At 37.0% G+C, this 15,330-nt stretch overlaps 1 protein-coding gene and 2 pseudogenes across 5 annotated transcripts in view; 2 read left to right on the forward strand and 1 right to left on the reverse strand.

The window, feature by feature from the left end:
• Nhs (NHS actin remodeling regulator) overlaps positions 1-15,330 on the reverse strand; it is a 334,206-nt gene that overhangs the window by 25,387 nt on the left and 293,489 nt on the right. The gene's annotated exons all lie outside the window — the stretch shown is intronic.
• Positions 773-2,086, forward strand: LOC101704982 (KATNB1-like protein 1 pseudogene; annotated as a pseudogene).
• Positions 2,049-14,722, forward strand: LOC106007836 (calcineurin B homologous protein 1 pseudogene; annotated as a pseudogene).

The raw sequence follows: 15,330 nt of genomic DNA on the forward strand, positions 1-15,330 counted from the left end.
CCTATTATTCTCTTTTTCCTTCACACTTGAGTCCTCTGACCACACTGCTAACCTTCCCCTATCCTTCTTCCCATCTATCCCTCCCTCCCCAACCCTTCTAACTCCCCATCCCAAAGGGTAAAGTTGTTATATTGAAGAGTTTATTCACTATATGTTGGGTTGGTCCTCGATCTTGATTTAATTCACACAGCTAAAGGTGATAGATTAATAACTACCACAAAATGTCATTTTCAAAGATGTACTTGATGCAATCGTGTGGCTGATTGTATCACTTGGGCTAAGGTGTTGGTATTGATGTGGTCAATGAACCTTCCTAGTATAAGGAAAATGAGATGGCCTTAGAGTCATTAGAGACTCAAAACTTAAAGACCAACTATATCTGGAAGACACCTCTGAGAAGCAATCATTCCATAAGGGTTCTGATTACAAGCAACAAAGATACCTACAATAAGCAATTTCAAACTATCAACCCAGGAGTTAAACCAAGGACAGTACCAAAAACAAAAATGAGAAGACATTTAAGCAAGGCACAAACTCAGACTTCCACCCCACCAAGGGTAAATCCTGGGGGAAATGAGATGGAAAAGTCCCATAACCAACCACCTGGACACCCTGAACTGATAGCACAGGAAGTAACAAAACAGATGAATGAGGCTCTAGAAAAATTCAAAGCAGAAATAATCTCCCAGATATCCGCAGAGATGGTGAGCAGAGTGAAAGACATGATTAGAGGATCTAGAACAGAAACAGATTTTAAAAAAATAGATGAGGAAGCTATCCCTGCGGGCTGCGTGTGCGGTGGCGTTTGAATGGCTGTGAGTGGGTCCCGGCCCGGGAGCCGAGGGACGCTCTAGGCTGCGGGCGCTGTTTGTCAGCGCCTGGGTTGGGCTGAGGCGGCGCAGTACAATGAAGCGCTGGTAGTTAAAGAGATTATGGCATCTGAAAATCACAATGTTAAAAAACGGAACTTTTGTAATAATATTGAGGATCATTCCACTGATCTTCCTAGAAAAAGGATCTCTAATTTCACTAAGAAGAACATGAAGGAGGTTAAGAAATCTCCAAAACAGTTGGCTGCTTACATAAATAGAACAGTTGGACAAGCTGTGAAAAGCCCAGATATCCTACATAAGGTGATCTATTGCAGAAAGAAAGTTCATCATCCCTTTCCAAATCCTTGTTACAAAAAAAACCAGTCCCCTAGAAGTGGGGGCTGTGACATGGCAAATAAAGAAAATGAGCTGGCTTGTGCAGGCCACCTGCCTGAGAAGTTACATCACAACGTGTTTAACTCCAGTGACTCTGGTTCTTCGCAGACAGAAAGCCCATCATCAAAATATAGTGGGTTTTTCTCTGAGGTTTCTCAGGACCATGAAACAATGGCCCAAGTTTTGTTCAGCAGGAATTTGAGATTGAATGTGGCTTTAACTTTCTGGAGAAAGAGAAGTATAAGTGAACTTGTAGCTTATTTAGTGAGGCTAGAAGACCTTGGAGTTGTGGTAGATTGCCTTCCTGTACTCACCAGTAGTTTACAGGAAGAAAAACAATATATCTCACTTGGCTGCTGTGTAGATTTATTACCTCTAGTGAAGTCATTACTTAAAAGCAAATTTGAAGAATATGTAATAGTTGGTTTAAACTGGCTTCAAGCAGTAATAAAAAGATGGTGGTCAGAACTATCATCCAAAACAGAAATTATAAATGATAGAAATATTCAGATTTTAAAACAACAATTAAGTAGATTGTGGGAACAGGAAAACCATCTTACTTTGGTTCCAGGATATATTGGTAATATAGCTAAGGATGTAGATGCTTATTTATTGCAGTTGCTTTGAGAGATTTCCTCCACTAAAGAACAGCTGGTTATTTAAAGCATCCCAGGACTCATGATTTCCAACTCTGAACTGTCGAAGAAATCAAAACCATCCTTTTCTTTTAAAAAATCCACATAATGAAACCACTAATGAAACCCTAACAATCTACTTCACATTGAAGTGGAAAAATATCCAAAACGAGCAGCTTCAACTTCAATGAGGTGAAAGTGCACTATGAAGATTATTCGCCTTTGCTGCATTTGGGACTTATGGTTATTTAGTAACATTGTTTAAGAACTACTGAGTTTTAATGCAATCCTGCATTAGGATATAATTTATAATATGTGAAAAAAATAAGACAAGACTTATTACTAGGAACCACAGAGACCAATCACAGATTTTTTGTGTGTTTTATAAAAAAAAAAACACACCTAAATGTGTGCAGCTATTTTCCTATGTTGAAGAGACTTTCAAAGTTTAAAACATCATAGTAAATAATCTTAAAACTTTTTGTACACATTAAGATATTGTGTATACAAAATGCCTTACTTATTAATAAGCCAATATGTTATGATACCAGTATCTTGTTTTTTAAAAATTAAAACCAACATGCTTCTGGCATGATAAAATCATGGAATTTATCAGGGGTTTACATTCATGTAGAATGTTTTTGTTAAAACATATTTCACACCATTTACGAAATATGAGAATATTGTTAATATCTCTGATTTTTTTGCCAGAATTTTCATGTCATGTATGTATGTATTACTGCTATATAAAGAAAAAGGTGAATATGTATTTGTATGAATGTTTAACTGGAAATGTCCATGGAGCTGGCTAATTTATATTCATTTTATTGTGTATAGATCTCTAATATTTTTCATTTCTGTATCATTTAAACTTCATTTGAGTATATCACTAAATATTTCTATTTTTTGCTTTTTTACTGCTGATTTTTATATGAATTCTAATCCTTTTTCACTACATATGTTTTAAAGTTACAATGCTTTAGAATTGTTTACAGCTAATGCTGACCTTGTATTTTAACTTCCAACACTATGCATTACTACCTCCTCCAGTGGTTAGTATGAAATGCCAGCTGACTGTATGTGATTATTTTTGTGTGTCTTTTTAAAAAATACCATTTGTAATGTCAGTGAACCCAATTCTTTAAAGTCTTAATAGCTCTAAATCTTACCTGTCTTGAAAGTGATTGGGGTTTAATAGCACTACTAATGGTTCACACATCATCTTATCTTTAATAAATCTCTGACAAGCATCCGAGGGTAGATAAAATCAAATTTCTCTTCAGCACAGTAATCCTAAAGAATACAAATCTTTAATATTTATGTAGTTAGTAACTACTGATATGAATCTCCAGCATCTTTCTTGTTGTAAAAATGTTTAAAATGATATCTTTCACTGAATTCTATTTTTGCATAGCTATATTTTATATAGCTATGTATTCTTCACAGTGAGTATCAACTGTAGTAATTGGTTATTAAGTCTTTAGAGTAATTTCGGATTACTACATTTGTGATTTGAGAGGAATTATTTAAGTCATTTCTCAAGATGTGGGAATTTGAATCGCAAACCTGCACCATCTCTGTGAAATCTTATGATGAAATACAGCCTTTTTTTATTCCTATTCCTTCAGTTAACACTGTTTTATTTAACACTTTGCATGAATTAACTTGGTTGGAGTATGGTGCTAATGAGACTGAGGACAAGAGTATGATGCCTAGAAGTTCGCTAACTTTATGCATGCACAAAATGATTTCGTGACTACAGATTACACCTTCTCCCAGGTATCCATCTCTTAAATTTAACTGATTACAGGAAAGATGGTATGTATGGTTTATCATAAATCCTTATCCTCAAATGGAAGAAAAATGATTGTTACATTGTTACTGTAGTCTTCTGATATTTACGATAATATATACAGAATAAGATATCTGAAATACTGTATAATTTTTAGTTTTTCAGTATTAATATGGGTCATTTCATTGGCTAAATAGTATCTGTAAAAATCAAATTTCAGTAAACCAAACATCAGTGAAAAGCACAAATAAAAGTGAAACAAAGTAAGAAATATTATCCTTTAAACACTGAGTTCTTTTGCCTAAATTTAGGTTTTTTTTTTGTTTGTTTTGTTTTGTTTTTTGGTACCGGGGATCGAACTTGGGTCCTTGCGCTTGCGCAGCAGGCAGGGAAACCACTGAGCTAAATCCCCGGCCCAAATTTAGGTTTGTTGAAGCCAAGTAAGATAATACTCCATTTGATATACTCATCTATATAAGGAAGCAGTCTTTACCTCACAAAGATTATTCAGGAGATTATTTGCAAAGATTATTCACTCCAAATTTCTTTTCTTGGCCTTTGCAGTTTTCCTTAGTACCTACCTCTCTCAGTTATGGAATTGTGATTAGTATTAGGTGATTTTAAGATTCTTGGAAAAAAAGATGTAAATGTATTGTTAAATATTTCTGTTGCTATCAAGCTCTTCTCGTGCTACTGCATTTTAATTAGAGCAGTCTTGATATCTAGAAAAAGCCAAAACAAAGTGTTTGGGCTTTTGTATTGACCTAGTTTGGGACAACTGCTATTTGTAGTTCATTTGTTTCATGCTGCTAAGTAGTATACAAAACTACTCAAGGTAGCCTTTTTAGCTTTTTTTTTGGTACCGGGGATCGAACTTGGGACCTTGCGCTTGCCAGGCAGGCACTGGAACCACTGAGCTAAATCTCTGTCCCCTTTTTAGGTTTTTTACCTTAGGTTTTCTTTGCTAACTTTGCAAGTATAGGGACAGAGAGTTTATTGAGATAATAGAAGGTTATAATCAAGTAATTTGCATCGACTAGGGATAACATGAGTAGATTTTGTATAATGATTAAGATCAGAACAAGGGTTAAAAGTTGGGAAGAGAGTGTTATCAGATGGTTTTTTAAATTAACTTTTGACAATAACCTCAACGATAGTTGGCACTAATTATTTACATGAATCCTGAGATGTGAGAATTTGGATATAGGTATCTGAATTCATTTTGGGAAGTCATAGTATTAAACTCTAAGGGTTACCAAGGAATTACATCCCAGTGCCTCCAGGCATACTTGGTACATGCCATTTGCATGGATTTAATGCTCTATTTCTGACCTTTGAAACCGTTGTTTTCTCACTTAAATCATTTCTGTATTTTTCAGTGTTTATACAAGCAATGGCTAATTAATTGGAGTGATAATTGTTAGCTATTGGACACTGGTAATAGAAATCATTTAAGAGTAGCTAAGTTAGTCAAGGAGTCTGAAAAAACAAACTGTTTCATTTTATTTCCACTTATCTTCCTATTTAAGAGGGAGATTGTGATATCAGTTGCCTTTGACAGTTTAAAAAAAATCACAAATAGCTAGCACCTGGAGTGACCTGTTGGCTACACTGCTTCTTCTCTTTCATCTTATTTTCTGATGACCTGAGATAGAAACAATATTGCTATTGGTAGGTATTTACTCCTATATTCTTTCTCCCTTAATTTCTAACCTCAAAAATTGTCAAACCCTTTGGAACACACTGTTCTTCCTTTATAACTCTGTAACAAGAGTATAGAAAAGCTTATTCCTAAACACTGTATATTTCTAATTTGTAATATAGCTTTATGAATAATAGGACCAACTATAACAATAAAAGTAAATACAACATATTATATATCTACTATCCCGAGTACATTTTCCAACGCTGTATGTAAGATAATATTTGATTACTGTTGTCTATAATTATAATTTTCTCTGGATCAAATTATTGATTTAACAGTATCTTCTACAGTCAAAGTTCAATAAAAATTAAGTACAACTACAAATAAAATAGTAAAAAAAAAAAAATAGATGAGCTCAGAAACATGCTGGAAGCCAGGAATGCCCAGCATAAGAAAGAAATGGAAACCATGATCACACAACATAAGAAAGAAATGGAATTCGTGAAACAGATTCAAACAGATATTTAGGAGATCAAAAACTCCACTGAAAGTATGCACAGCAGATTAAGGGAATCTGAATATAGAATACCAGATATAGAAGACAGAGTCGCGGTTAGAGACCATAAAAATAGAGATTTCTTAAAAATAGTAAGGGACCATGAGAAATCATTCCAACAACTGCTAGATGATGCAAAGAAGAATAACATAAGACTGATAGGAGTCCATGAAAAAACAGGAGAAAGCACAATTGACATAAAAAAACTGTTCACAGAAGTAATAGTGCAAAACTTCCCAGACAGAGGTAGAGAACTGGACATACAGATAAGTGAGGCATATAGAACTCCAACTAGCCATGATCAAAAAAAATCTACACATAGACATGTAATAGTCAAGATCCTAGAAACCCAACAGAAAAACAAAATCCTACAAGCAGTTAGAGAAAAGAAACAAATCACCTACAAAGGAAAGCCCATCAGAATCACAGCAGACTTCTCAACACAAACCCTCAAATCAAGGAGAACCTGGAGTGAAGTATTTCAAGCCCTAAAAGAAAATAACTTCCAACATAGACTGCTGTATCCTGCAAAATTATCTTTTAAAATCGATGAGGAAATTAGATACTTCCACGACAAAGAACACCTGAGAAATTTCATGAACACCAAACCAGCACTCCAAGCAATTCTAAACAATATCCTAGAAAAAAGCAATGAAGGTCACAACTCCATGAGGCCCAACAAGGGGAAGCCACCAGGCAAGGTAAGACACTAAAGGGAAAGGGGGAAAAAATAAGAAATAAAAGAGCCAACTAAAGTAAAACATCATGACAAGGATAAATCCATATCTATCAATTATAACTCTCAATGTTAATGGCCTCAATTCACAAATCAAAAGAAATAGGCTGGCAGAATGGATTAAAATGGAAAATGTAACAATATGCTGTGTACAAGAAACATACCTAATTCAAAAAGAAACTCAGAGACTGAAAGTAAAAGGTGGAAAACAGTTCTCCACACCACAGGAACCCAGAAGAAAGCAGGGGTAGCAATCTTATTTGCAGACAAAGTAGATTTCAAACCAAAACTAATTAACAGAGACAAAGATGGTCACTACATCCTTGTGAAGGGAACAATCCAAGAGGAAGAGATGACAATCCTAAATATATATGCACCAAATACGAATGCCCCCAACTATACAAAACAAATATTAATAGACATGAAAAACCAAATAAACACTAGCACAATTGTAGTGGGGGACCTCAATACCCCACTATCACAAATAGACAGATCATCTAGACAAAAAGTTAACAAGGAAATTCTAGAACTGAACCAAGCTATTGAACAAATGGACTTAATAGATGTTTACAGAGTGTTCCACCCCACAAAATCAGAATACACATTCTTTTCGGCTGCACACGGGTCATTCTCCAGAATAGACCACATGCTAGCTCATAGGACATGTCTAAGTAAATGTAAAGAATAGAAGTTACCCCCTGTATATTATCAGACCATAGTGCAATAAAATTGGAGATCAATAACATAAGAAACCACAAAACCCCAACAAACACATGGAAACTGAATAACACCCTCTTGAACAACCAATGGGTCACAAAAGTAATTAAAGAAGAAATTAAACAGTTTCTACAAGTAAATGAAAATGCCAGTACAACATACAGGAATCTATGGGACACAATGAAAGCAGTTCTATGCGGGAAATTCATAGCAGTGAATGCCCATATTAGGAAAACAGAGAAAACTCAGATAAATAACCTAATGGAGAACCTCAAGCTCCTAGAAGGAGAAGAGCATAATGAATCCGAAGCTCGTACAAGAGAGGAAATTATTAAGATCAGGGCAGAAATCAATGCAATGGAGACTAAGAGAACAATACAAAAAAAACAATGAATCAAAGAGTTGGGTTTTTGAAAGAATAAATAAAATCGATAAACTTTTGGCCAACCTTGTCAAAAAAAGGAAAGAAAAGGCACAAATACATGCAATTAAGAATGAAAAAGGTGAAGTCACAACAGATCCAACAGAAATCCAGAGGATCATCAATACCTACTTGGAGAACCTCTATTCCAATAAAATGGAAAACACAGAAGAAATGGGCAGATTCCTAGATACATATGAATTGCCAAAGTTAAATGAAGAAGACATAGAAATTCTAAACACCCCAATTACAATGAATGAAATTGAAAATGTAATAAAATATTTACCAACAAAGAAAAGCCCAGGTCCGGATGGATTCACTGCTGAATTTTGCAAGACATTTAAAGAAGAACTAATGCCATTACTCTTTAAACTCATCAAGGAAATTGAAAGGGAAGCAATACTTCCAAATTCATTCCTGGAAGCAAGTGTTATTTTGATTCCAAAACCAGGGAAAGACCCAACCCAAAAAGAGAACTACAGGCCAATCTCCCTAATGAATGTAGATGCAAAAATTCTCAACAAGATATTGACAAACAGAATACAGAGGGTCATCAAGAAAATCATACACCCTGAACAAGTTGGATTTATCCCAGGGATGCAAGGATGGTTCAGCATTCGAAAATCAATAAATGTAATACACTATATTAACAGAGCCAAGGACAAAAAGCATATGATCATCTCAATAGATGCAGAAAAAGCATTCGACAAAATCCAGCACCCATTCATGATAAAAACCCTACAGAAAATTGGAATAGAAGGTCTTTATCTTAACCTGATTAAGGCTATCTATGAAAAGCCAACAGCCAACATCATACTAAATGGTCAAAAACTGAAAACTTTCACGCTAAGATCAGGAACAAGACAAGGATGGCCACTATCACCACTCCTGTTCAATATAGTTCTGGAAACATTAGCCACAGCAATTAGAAAAAAGAAAGAAATAAAAGGAATAAAGATAGGAAAAGAAGAAGTTAAACTGTCATTATTTGGTGATGATATGATACTTCACAAAGAAGACCCAAAAAACTCCGCCAGAAGACTTCTAGACTTAAGTAGAGTAGCTGGATACAAGGTCAACACTCAAAAAACAATAGCCTTCTTGTACACAAATAACAGACTCACTGAGAGAGAAATTAGGGAAACAATTCCTTTTACGATAACATCCAAAAAAATGAAATATCTAGGAATCAATCTAACAAAGGAAGCAAAAGACCTCTACACTGAAAACTACAGCACTCTGAAAAAAGAGATCAAAGAGGATACAAAAAAAATGGAAAGATATCCCTTGCTCCTGGGTTGGAAGAACCAATATAGTGAAAATGGCCATACTTCCAAAACTGCTATATAGATTCAATGCAATGGCAATTGAAATTCCAACAATATACTTCACAGAACTAGAGAAAACAATCCAAAAATTCATTTGGAACCAGAAGAGACCTAGAATAGCTAAAGCAATTCTAAGCAACAGAGACATGGCTGGGGGTATCACAATCCCCAACTTGAAACTATACTACAAAGGTACTGTGATAAAATCAGCATGGTACTGGCAAAGGAACAGACCTGAGGATCAGTGGAATAGATTAGAAGATGCAGAAACAGCTCCAGACATGCTCAGCCACCTCATCTTTGACAAAAGAGCCAACCACCATCATTGGAGGAAAGATAGCCTATTTGATAAATGGTATTGGAAAAACTGGATTTCAACCTGCCAAAGATTAAAACTAGACCCATACCTATCACCATGCACTAAACTAAGATCGAAGTGGATCAAAGATCTAAATATTAAGACAGAAACACTAAACTTGCTGGAAGATAAGTTAGGTAGAACTCTTAAAGACATTGGCATAGGAAAAGACTTCATGAACAAAACCTCAGCAGCACGGGAACTAGCAGAAAGAATCAGCAACTGGGATCTCATCTTATTAAAAAGTTTCTGCACTGCAAAAGAAACCACCAACAGAGCTAACAGACAACCTACCATGTGGGAAAAAGTTTTTAGCAGCTGTACCTCAGACAAAGGACTACTATCTAGAATATATAAAGAATTGAAAAAAATCAGACCCCCCCAAATTCAAAGACCCAATTCAAAAATGGGCATCTGAAATGAACAGACATATCTCAGACAAGGAAGTAAAAGCAGCAAACAAATATATGAAAAAATGTTCAACATCACTGAGATGTTCAACATCATTCGAGATATGCAGATGAAAACAACCTTGAGATTCCACCTCACCCCACAAAGAATGGCTGCTATCAAGAAATCAACAAATAACAAATGCTGGTGGGGGTGTGGGGAGAAAGGAACCCTGCTCCACTGCTGGTGGGAGTGCAGACTGGTGCAACCACTGTGGAAATCAGTATGGAGATACCTCAAAGAACTAGGACTAGAGGTCCCATTTGACCCAGCTATTCCCCTGCTGGGTATCTTCCCCAAAGAATTAAAAGAATCATACCACAGTGATATATGTGCACCCATGTTCATAGCGGCACAGTTCGTAATAGCTAAAACTTGGAAACAGCCCAAGTGCCCATCAACTGTAGACTGGATAAAGAAAATGTGGGGTTTTTTTATAAAATGGAGTACTACTCAGCCATAAAGAACGAAAATCTAGAGTCATTTATAGCTAAATGGATGCATATCGAGGACATACTCTTAAGTGAAATAAATAGGACACATATGTGTAAACACCAAATAGTTTCCCTAGTGTTAGAAATTGATAGTGTAAACAAGGGTTAAAATGATTAAAATGAATAATTGATAATTTGAAATAGGAAAAAAGGTCCAAAGACGAAGGAGTGAAGGGAGGGGAAGGGGAAAGGAAAAGAGGGAAAGGGAAAACTATGAGAAAAGAAAAAAAATGGAAATAAAATCTATGTAAATAGGGAAGGGCGGAGGGGGTGAAGGGTGCACAGGTAATGGGGAAAAAAAAAAGAACCAAGATACATCATGTACAGGTACAAACACCCAATGATAAATGTAAACGAATTGTATACCTAAAATGCACCAATAAAAGAACTAAAAAAAAAAAAAAAAGAAGGGGAAGAGCCTTCCTCACTTTCATGGTTCCTATTAGCATCATCTCAGCAATGGCCTTTTGCCCCATTTATGGCAGTTGGTTTCACTTGTCATCTATTTCCCCATGCCCACAACAAGCCTCATCATGTGTCCTAGAGATGCCAGTGAAAGACAGCCATTCAATGCCCCTTTCTAAAATGTCTACTAGGTCTATGTGGTTCATCTTCTGAGCTCCTGCTGCATTAGCAGCACTACTAGGGCCTAAGATTGGCAGCGTCCCCTACTTGGAGGTCTGGTTCCCATCTCCTCTGGGGCTTCTGAGCTTTGGAGCTCCTGAGGCACAAGCACCAGCAAGCTCTAATAGCTCCCACGCCTTTCTTCTGTTCCCCCAGTTCTAGGAGTGTTGGCTGCTTACTGTCACTATCTCAGTATCACCTTAGTTTCCCATTTGACTTGTCAATCTTACAATAATCTCTATGTCAAATTCTGTTAAAATAGCAGTGTGGTTTGTTTTCCAGACTTCACCCTGGTTGATAAAACATATCTTTCAAGGCTGTTACCTTCTGGTTTACTGTGTCCAAGCCATCTAAAGTCCTTGTTATTTCTGGTTCCTGAATCCCACTGGGAAAATATGATCCAGTGTGATGTGCTGTGGGCTGTCAACATGATAAGGATCTCTGCAGCTTATGTTGGGGAGAAGAGCTAACATGGTCTGAAAAACAAACTGCTTCTGGTGTCCCTTGAAAATTGGTATAGAGGCAAAAAGAATGTGCTGTGGTCAATATCTGTATCATTCCACATACCAGGTGCTGTGCTGATTTCCTGCAAGAAAATCGCCACATCAAAACAGCAGGCACAGTTAAAGCCACCAGCTATTTTCAGCCAGTCTTCAAGAACCATCTATCTTCTTCCAAGGCCAGGCAGGTAAGTAAAATGGGAGATGTAATAGGTACCACCATCACTCCTGCATCTATTTGAGACTGATATCAACCTCTTCTCTCCTACTACACCAAAAACAGACCTCTAAAACCCGAGGGCATTAACTCTACATACTCTATTTTCATAAAACACCGGCCCTTCTGATCACCGTCATTTATGTGATGAAAACACTTTAATAATTTGCTAGGGTTGTTCAAAAATTCAAAAATTTTAATCTGACACTCAGAATCCTTCAAGATCTTGCCTGTTGAAGCATTACAACCAGGACCCTCCATTCTCCCATCAAATGCACTAGCCAAAGCAAAGTACTAGAACTCATCTTTTCCTGCCTCTTGAGGTTTCCTCAACCTGCATTCCTTTTCCTCTCAGTATTCATATCAAAATTCTACTCCCTCCTCCAAGGCTTTTTTAAAGGCTACCTTTTTCATGAAATCCCACCACCCCACCTCACACCATATACCATACACCATATACCAATTAGGTATTAACACTTTATAATTAATACAATATAATTGTATTGAATGGCAAAGATTATGTCCCATTCATCCTGGTATCCTTCTAGTACTCATGAATAGTATATGCTCAGCTAATTTTTTTCAAAATGAAAAAATAAATGAGAGGCTGCAATGGGAGACAGGACGTAAAATCAAGAGATATTGTTTTACAAGTGCAGGATATTTTCTGGAGAAGAAAGTGTAGTTTGGTTTGGCCGAAGCCTAGGGTCTATGCAAAGGATTTGTGGGAAATCCATCTGGAAATTACGTTAGAATCTGATTTTCTAAGATTGTAGAAAATATAGAGAGTCAGGCTAAGGATTCAAACATTTCTTTAGTCAGAATAAAGAAATGGCAAGTTTGGTATTAGAGAAAAATTTGTCTGTCAGAGATCCTCATACCGCAGAATTTTTCTTAATTGGTTCAAAGGAACAAGATTAATGTGATAAAGAGAAACAGCTAAGCTGAAGCTAGAGACTTAATTTTGATGGACAGAACCCGTTTTAGACAGAAGTTCATAAAACAGATTACAAGACTATGAAGGTATTTACAGGAAAGATGTAAAAATAGTAGAGAGCTCCCATATACTTGTCCTAAGGTTAATATCTTACATTGCCATAGTATATTTATTGAAGCCAGGAAATTAACATTAGTAAATGTTATCAATTAATCTAAACCTTCAGTTTTCCCACTGACATCCCTTTTCTCATCCAGGGTTCAATCCAGGATCACACATTGCATTTAGTTGTCAAATCTCTTTCGTGTTCTTCAATTTCTGGTATTTCCTCAGTCTTTATCTTCTATGACTTTGATATTTTTAAAGAATACTCTCAATTATTTTATGGAATTTTCTTCAATTTGGGCTTGTTGGATGTTTTCTCATGAGTAGACTGAGGGCTTTTTTGAAAGAGTCCCATAGAAGTGTTTTCTCAATGCATTATATCAGGAGATTCACATACACAAGTGTCCTATTATTGTTGAGGTTAATTTTGACCACTCAGTTAAGATGATGTCTGTCAGGTTTCTGTAGCCAAAATTACTATTTTCTCTTGGTAATTAACAATTTGGAGGAGAAATTTTACCGCTATGCAAACATCCTCTTTCTTAACATACTTGCACTCAGCTAACTTTAGAATCTATTGATGACTACTCTTTGCAAAAATTAGCTACAGTATATTTATTTGTTCAATCTTATTATGGACACACAATACTTTCAGAATTGCTAACTCATTCCCTTGTGAAAAATAAAATTACTAATTAGAGTTCTTTTTTGTGGTAATGGGAATTGAACCCAGCGTTTTTGCACTGAGTGACATTTCCAGCACCACCCTCCCCCACCTTGTCATTTTTTATTTTTGAGACAAAGTCTTGCTAAATTGCCTAGACTGGGGCTAAACCTGTGATCCTCCCCATCTCCCAGAGTGCCGGAATTACAGATGTGCACCATCACACCTGCTACAACTTTTTATATAGTTTTTTTAAAAAATCAAACAGTTTATTAAATTCATCTCCAAATTGCCTTTGAGCTAGATTTGATAACCTGAGGTGCGGGTAGAGTCCCACGCCTTTCCGAGCCTTTTAGCCATTATTCTCAAAGGCTGAATAGGAGAAGTGGCTTAATGCTGTACTTGTGGATTGGGTCGGGCAGTGTAAGTGGCAACCATTTTATGACGCTGAAAATACTTTAAAAATCGGGAATTTTGAGGAGACTGAAAATAAATGAAACCTGAAATACCAAAACATTTTTACTCTCCCTCACTCTTTTTTTCATGCTTTTGGTCAGAAATAAAGGGCAGCTCGATAGTCAGCACAGAGAACAACTCCGTGAGCCCCTGGCATCTTGGTGCACGTCCAGCTCAGTCACAAAATGGCTGTTCCTTTGTGCCGCAGCGCTGACGGACACACTCTATATAGTCTTTTTCTGCTTTTGGCTTTACCCTGTTGCTTCTGGCAGAATCCCTCCCTAGTCGGTATGGGGGTCTCAGACTTCCAAGTTACGGCAGAATGAAGAGCTTGAGGCCATCAAGAAGGAGACTGGCTTTTCCCACAGTCAGATTGCCTGCCCCTCTACAGCTGGTTTATCAGCCTGGTCAAAGAAGAGACCAGACTCTCAGATGGAAGGATTTCCAGCAGATTCTAGATCTTGCCATCAACTCACTGGGAGACAGGATAATCAGTGCCTTCTTTCCAGATGGTGAGGATCAGGTGAACTTTTGTGGATTCATAAGAATCTTGGCTTATTTCCGACCCACTGACAGTAATGCAAAGAACAAAGATGTGAATGGATCATAACTACTCAATATCTGGGTTGACAAACTATACTTTGCTTTTCAACTATATGATCTGGATAAAGATGGCAAGATCTCTCACAGTGAGCTGTCAGAGGCATTACACATGATGGTCAGGGTGAATATCTCAGATGAGCAATTGGGCATCATCACAGACAGGACCATCTAGGAAGTGGATCAGGATAGGCATGAACCGTATGTTTTAAAGAATTTGTTAAGGTTATGGAGAAAGGGAGCATAGAACAGAAATTGAGCATCTGATTTCTTGACTAAGGAAGGCACTGAGATCAAATTGTCCCTTGCTCTCTAGTATTTAAGAACTAGAACATGATAATCCCCTGTTCACAAGCCCCACCTCCATCCCATCATGCCCCTTCTCTCAAAATACTACTGCTGCTATACAAGAAGGAGACTATCGAGTCTCCTGCATTCACGCCTCTGCGGCACTGTTTCTGCATCAGTGTCCTGTACACTGGAATGCTTTTCACTTCGTGTTTCCAAGTAGAGATTACTGCTCAGAAAGTGCTGATCCATCCTATCCAAGATGTAAACATCGTCCTCAGTCTCTTGAAAGCTTTTACAAATGGCAAATGACTGTGCTGGAAGCTCTTCTAGTCTGCCCCTCATAGAGGTAGGTCCAAAGCATTGAGTGTATTGTAGCATTAGGTGCCTGGTCACACTGGCAATCCAGGCCCCTTGGGTAGGACACTGCTAATCCCTTAGAAACACAGAATCTAGCATTGGTGGCACCTGTGGTGGAATGAAAGGCCTTTGAGGAAGCCAGAGCAGCTCCTTTGCCAACCTCAGCTCAATTTAGATTTCATGATTCAAGCAGCTGACATTCTAAAGTCCATCTATGTCTCTTCATTCTTGTATCTGCT

The sequence above is a fragment of the Heterocephalus glaber genome, unplaced genomic scaffold, assembly GCF_053883595.1.
Source record: "Heterocephalus glaber isolate CG9 unplaced genomic scaffold, H.glaber_assembly_v1.0 deba00001594, whole genome shotgun sequence".
In the NCBI taxonomy this organism is placed as follows: Eukaryota; Metazoa; Chordata; class Mammalia; order Rodentia; family Bathyergidae; genus Heterocephalus; species Heterocephalus glaber.